Raw genomic sequence first — 6924 nt, forward strand, 5'->3', positions numbered from 1 at the left:
AAATTGTATCAAGGTAGCAGAGGATAAAGACAAGGCACAACATCAGGTAGTGTATCAGTTATGTTCAAACCTTGGTGCATCTATTCCAAACTAAGCAGGAGCAGCCAGATTGCTCGGGACTTATTATTGAACAGAGCCCTGGAGGGGCATTTTGTATCATGCATCATAGGTGTTTCGGTAATGAACGAGTATTCAGTACGTAAGAAAACGTGAACATTTTTTTCTCTCAAAATTATGGCTTTCTGTGGAAAGCCACAGCTGTGCTTGTTCCTGGGTTTTCGTGGCCGAGGTAAGTGCTTCGGCAGGCAGAACACAGCCAATTTAGAACTGGCACAAACCAAAGAAATCCTACTGTCTAATTTAAGCAAATCATTGTGATGACCGTTGATCGGCGCTGGATGCAATGTGATTTCTGCCCAGTTTTCTGAATGTCAACATGCAAAATTTAAAAAGACACGGTTAATCGCCGTGAGTTAATGCTCAGACGGCCCTGAAACCTCGGAGACTGGTGCACTCTGAGGAAGTCTATTCCACTAAAGTGGGATAGATTTTGGTGCTTATGAACTGCTATGGCGGGGTCCATCGAAAACCAGAGATTTACAGATGACGTCATTATCAAGAAACAAGGATAGGGATAAGGCTGGGGAGCTCCCGACTCCCTGTAATCCAAGGTGGAAGCTACTGAATTTGGCGCTGATCAGTCCCCGTAGCGGCAAATAAGAGTCCGTGAAGCAGTCCAGGGATGGGCTGTGCCTGCTAAGTATCCATGTAAGTAAGCCACAGGGGAACCCCTGCTGATTAGAGTCACACGAGTAGGGGAAACCCTGTGGAATCCAGCCCGCGAGGATGCAAGGGGGGTGCTGTTAGAGACTGTCTTCACTCTTCCTCCAGGAAGCCAGGTCAGTCCTGGTAAACGCTGATGGCTTGAGGGCGTCTCAGTAGGCTAAGAGAGTGAAGACGAAGCGAAAGCTGAACTGCTGCAAGCACGCTTTGAGAGTCTGTCAGTAGTAACGCTGTGAGACCAAAGGGATGAGGGATGAAGCCCCTACTCGCGCTTCCGGTATGTAGGCGGTAGGACCTGCAGAGTTTAGCAACGTGGCCGGCATCAAAACCAAGGCGCTTACCAAATTTTGATAGAATCGGGCTCCCGCTTGGAGTGCGCTTGGAGCGCGGCGGATTCGGAGATGCGAAAGCGTCTGGTAGAGGTGCACGTCATAGACGTGCACCACGGCTGTTGCGATCCCGCCTGCCCGAGCACGTGGGTGCGACCCAAAATACGACCAACGCAACGCAGTGGCAGTAGTGGACATGCCCGCCACGCGCGGTGAGAGAGCTGATAGGATGAGTTTTGACAACTCAGCGATGACCAGACGTAAACTGGTACAGGAGCGGTTCCTGGCGTGTTTGCCCGTCATTCATGGGACTTAGCTCTTGGGAACGAGTTAAGCCTGGCCGATTCCGTGTAAGCCCGGGGGATACTGTTTGGCAAGCTGTAATGCTTCTTAGGGATCGACGGTAGTGCCAACTCCACATGGTTATCCCTGGCCACGCACGGTTCAGCTTTTAAGCGGGGAGTGCTAAGAGCCTAACACTCAGGCATTAGCAAGCAGTCCATTGGGCGTAATTTTGTTATCTTTGAACTCTAACAACTGACCGACTAAGGCCGAAGGCGACCTTACGCACAGTTCAACGCGCCGCTTACCTTTTGTATCTGCAGCTACGGCTGCGTGGGCTCCGGTTCAGTAAATCTTGGAGTAAGGGCAATCAAAGTTTGAGCATAAGTTGGCAGTGGCGCTGCGTTAACGCACTAGGCCATTCTGCCTTAGCAAAACGAGGCAACAAGTCCCCTCGCGTTACAAACGCTTTTGTGTCTGGGCTATCTTTCTGGAGCTTTGCTCTAAATCACTTTTAGCGAACTACGGGTCTCGTTGTAGACCGGGCCTAAGTCCGAAGCAGCGCCTCTGGGACTCCGAAGAAGGGAGGCTTGTCTCCAATGGTTCGCAGCCGGCACAGGCTCCGAGCCCAAAGAAGTGCCCCTGGGGCACCAGGGAGGAAACATTTTCTCAATTGGTTCGCTGGTGGGCCCGGAAGCTTTCCCATAACATTGCCCTTGGTTAATCAAGGTGGGAGCTTGCTCCTTTTTTGGGTTCGCTGGTTGGTGGGCGTGTTTCGCCCTCGACAGCGCCCTGGGGTTACCGATGTGGGAGATTGCTCCTCTTTTGAGTTCGCTGGTGCGCCCGGGTGTTTTGAACTTCTTCCTATTGAACTTGTCTTTCCTTTCCTGCAACCACTTCTTTGTTCAAGTGGTGTTTTCTGGTCATGCTTCATTGGGTAGGATCTGAAATAGTTTCTCGGCAGAGCATTATTTTTAGTTTTTGGACTCTGGATTTTTCTTCTTCCTTTTATATTCTCCGCTTCGGGAGATGCCCCGGCCGACGTGTGTGGTGCATTATGTGCAGTGTATAGTAGCTATAGTATAATAGTTTGTAGTATGCCGGTTGTCGCAGCTAATTTGAACGAAGGGTTGCAAAATAATGTATTTGAGGTAGATCAGTGATACCACTTGCATGCAACTGCCAGCCTTCTTGTGTACCACAGGCAATTTTTTGTTTTGCAATTACTTAATTGGCTAATTATGTTATTTTTCTAAATTCCTAATATCGATTTTAGATCAAAAATGCGAGTTGGAAAGTTGCAGAGCACCCTCAGATACCCCCACTCTATTAATTACGATAAAGGAAGTCTCATGTGTATCTTCGTTTTTTCTTTCAAGGTGAAAAGAAAGCCCGCGAAATTAAATTAATACCACGTCACTAGCGCATTTCAGCGCCACAATTGTGGTGCTCTCAGCTGTGGTTTGAGAGAACGAAATCAGCTGCGGTCATGACCAGATGGTCCCATTGCAGCGGCAGGCCGAAATGTTGGCGATGGTTGGAGCGAGCTCGAGCTTGCCCGTCGCCACCGAGATCTTGGCAAGGCCTGCGCACCCCAGCAGCCTACCTCACGACAGGCGGATGGCGATAAAGTACCAGCAAATGAAGGTGCGAGCGCGAATCTGAGTCGAGTCACATGATGTCATCTCGCCTCTTTGCACAAGCCTGTACGTGCAGACTCAGGGGCTGATACATTATCGCTCTTCTGCTTCTCATAACGTTCGGTGATGGGAGAGAACATAATGCAAAAACCTTATTAGAATCTCGGTCTCTAGGTGGTGTCGGCTCGCCGCGCTTGCTGCGACTTGCATCGTCAAGTGAGCCGGCTGTCTGACGCGGGCGAAGAAGCTATCACAGGAATATCGCCCTGCCGCTTTAACAGTGCCGAGGAGACACGGCCACAGCTGATTTTGTTCACACAAACCACGACTTACAGCACCACAATCAAGGCGCGCGAATGGACTAGTCGCGTGGTTTTATTTGTACTTTGCGCGCTTCCTTCTGAGCCCGGAAAAAAACACACGTGATGATTTCATTATTGCAATTACTGGAATGCGGGTTTCTGGGGGCGCTTCTAACTTTCCCATTCACATTTTTGGTTTAAAGTTGATAGTCAATAAATTAAAAAAAACAATTAGCCAATTAGGTAATTGCAGAACAAAAATTTGCCTATAGTGCGCAAGGAGGCTGGCAGTTGTATGCAACTGCTTTCATTGAACTACCTCAAATATATTATTTTGGAACCCTTGGTTCAAGTAAGCTGGGACACCCGGTAGAGTGTTATAGTATAGTAGCATATAGTATATTAGTGTATAGTTTTTTTCAAAGCCTGGGAGAGATATTTAGTGTGTTTATTGTGTTTAGAGTTTAATATACTTTTGTAAATGTTTCTTTTTTTTTTGTCGGCCCTGCAGAAGCGGGTTTTCATTTGGTTTGAATGGATTCCCCGCACTTTGTGCACGATTTTGTTGTCGGCAGAAGCACAAGTTCCCGCGGAATTTTACTTTGTCAAATATGCGCACAGCGCCTATATTCCCACGCGCAGCTTGAGCAGCACTACCATGATGTGCATACTGCCCAGATGGTGTGGAAATGCCTAACCTGTGGGAAACTCGAACCAAGTTCACTAGCACTTTCCTCACACTAAAAAAAGTGTCGGAGGAAATCGTAGCGTGGTAATTCCCAGGCGCTTGTCAATCGAGCAGGTATTTCGGATGGAAACTCGAAGAGACAGGCAGCTGCCGCCGATGCTGTTGCAGTCACAAGCGATGATTTTGGGGCTGCTGCAGCTTCACAGCAGTCTGCACTGCTGGCTTTGGCTTTGGCTGGTTCCCCTTCTTCGCTCAGCATTGCTGCTGTACACACGGTTCACGTGACCGCACAGCAGCTTTTGATTCTTTTAATGTTTCGGCGGCTACTGGGGAGGGTTTGGTAGACATGGTGGCGTGCGATGTTCGCGATTCACTTGCAGCCGCCGGCTAGTTACTCTCTGTTCCTGGTGTGCAGAACGATTCTAATGCCGCTGATATTCTTCACCCACACCCTGCTAGGCCTCCCCTCATCAGTGGCCGTTGGACACCGTAGGAGCTGGACGAATCAGCAACGACAGAGGTTAGCTTAGGCCGCATGATGCGTCTGCGGCCGGCTCTTGCGGCTAAACACTAGCAAAGAACTGAGGTGTCAATCGAACATGTACAACGTACACAGAAATAAAACCGGATCTTGGAAAGAGTAAGGGCGGATTCCGCGGAAGCTGCGCTATGCTCCACCCAGGCACCATCCACTAGTCATCAGCCTTCCTACGCTCACTGCCGGTTGGCCGATTCTCATCTCGTAGCGTTGGCGACAGCTGAAGCTCTACTGTGTGCAAGTAGAAGAATCAACGAGGATCTCCATGCCAGATTTCCTTCACGGTCTGTTCATGTAATCTCACAGATTAGGCGTAACAATAGGTATTGTGATATCCTTCAGCTGGCAATGGAGGCAAGACGGACTCCACCAGCGCTGCTGCCCTTGATTCAAACAAGTCCCTCGCCTCAACCACTGCAACTTGACCAGAGAAGTGGAAGAGAACCCTGATGCTGGTTTCACTGACGCCGGTATGGCCTCTGCAATCTGCACTGGGTCGCTAGCAATGCAGGATATTAACATTTTACTTGACTTTTATGGTGTGCAGAGAAAACCACCAAGAACAAAGCAACCCCGAGATATTCCTCAGGTTGATACCTAGAACCGTAAACAGCGCACAAAGCTGGATATTCGGAGCATCAACGGCTGTACAAGTTAGGCGCTGCTGCACTGGGTGATGCGAATTTGTTAGGAGGGGAGTCGCAGGGCTGCCTCTCCCAAATCTACATGGCCTCTAAAATGATATTTTTGCAGGGTAGTCTTCCCCAGTGTTGCCCCGGCCACTCTGACTTTCCAGATGGAGGTCTCTGGGGACCTCTTCATGATGGAAAAAGTCTCGTAAGCCTTGAAGAAACTTCAGGTGAAGTCTGCGGTGGGTCCTGACGGCCTTACAGTGGCGGGGCTCCGAAAGATTCCTGCCAATATCCTCACATTCATATTTAACAATTAGTTTGCCTTCACAAATATTCCACTGGAAATTAGAATTGCGCGTACAATTTTATTCCGAAGTATGCAAACCCTGGCGGCCCGGGCGATTTCAGACATAATACGGTCTCGCCTATGCTGTATAGGCTTTCGCAAAAGTGTTGCTGCAACGACTTGCAGTTAACAACAGGTATCATCGCTTCCAGGTTGGCTTTGCTGATGGGAACAAAACTTCTACCCTGTTACTACTGCAGGCCATCCTGTGCGCGTTCAAAAAGAAGCGGCGCCCTCTGTATGGAGCCAGCCTGTACGTTCGAAAAAAACTCAATCAATCAATCAATCTTTATTTCAGTTTGTACATACAAACTGGGGATGGTGAGAAAAAAGCAGCGAATTATGCACCGCTTGACGGGCCTCACCACCCGTACAAGTCAGCAGTAGGCACAAGGCAAGAACAACCACTGGTAAAAAAAATGAATACTAGTGCATCTACAGAACAAGGTTGACAGAACATATCTCATAACTGGCAGCAATAATAGACGCAGAAGACCGTGAGGCTATAACACAGAGTGGCACAGTACGTTCAAACACAATTGACATCATTGTAGCATAGATTGCTGAATAAAGCTTTTACGAATGGAAGAAAAAGACATAATATTCACTTGGTCACTCAAAGGGGTATTTAGGAACTTTGGCACAATAAATCTCAACATACAAAACCCATAGTTAGTTCTGCACTTTGGTAATGCAAACCTACTCTGCAGTCTGATGTCGTATGATGAGTGGCGACATGTAATAGGAACAATTTCAGAAAAAAATGAATCACCCTTTTTTATCGTGGATTTATAGAGACATGCAAATCTGTAGTCAAATTATTTGCTGAAATTTACAATATTATAATGTAGGTAAATGTGTTAAGTAGGCGAATCATACGTCCCGTTGACAATTGCGCGAAGCATTTTCTTTTGTAATGTTTGCAGTTTAATGACATTAGATACCGTTGTATGGTCCCAGACAAGGAGGCAATAGCTAAGGTGCGAATAAACAAATGCATAATATAAAGTAATTTTAGTTTTGATAGGTAGAATCTGCCTGTTACGTGAAGTAATTCCGACAATTCTAGAAAGCGTTAACACAATATTATTAACATGGGCATCCCATGTCATCGTACTGCTAAACGTTACACCTAATGATTTGAATGTGTCCACGTACTCGATTTCCACCCGACTCGACTCGGTTTCCCACAACGCATTGTTCTCTGCCTTAGGCGAACGGAGGGTGCCTTCCAGGTACAGTGCTTGTACAAAGTATGCCCCTCAGGTGCTAGTGAAAGATAACGCACGGCCCACGAGACATCTATATTGGATTACGTAGAAATTTCTTTTCGTGAATTTGAGTTAGCCCTCGAGCAGGAATCCGTGGAGCACTTATGGCAGCG

General features: G+C 47.7%; 1 pseudogene; it reads right to left on the reverse strand.

Annotated features, from left to right (window-relative positions):
- Positions 1-5976: 5976 nt before the first annotated feature.
- Positions 5977-6724, reverse strand: LOC146177315 (uncharacterized; annotated as a pseudogene).
- Between the last annotated feature and the right edge of the window lie 200 nt (positions 6725-6924).

Source organism: Amblyomma maculatum, chromosome 10, assembly GCF_055883805.1.
Source record: "Amblyomma maculatum isolate TAMU_Amacu chromosome 10, ASM5588380v1, whole genome shotgun sequence".
Taxonomy (NCBI): domain Eukaryota; kingdom Metazoa; phylum Arthropoda; class Arachnida; order Ixodida; family Ixodidae; genus Amblyomma; species Amblyomma maculatum.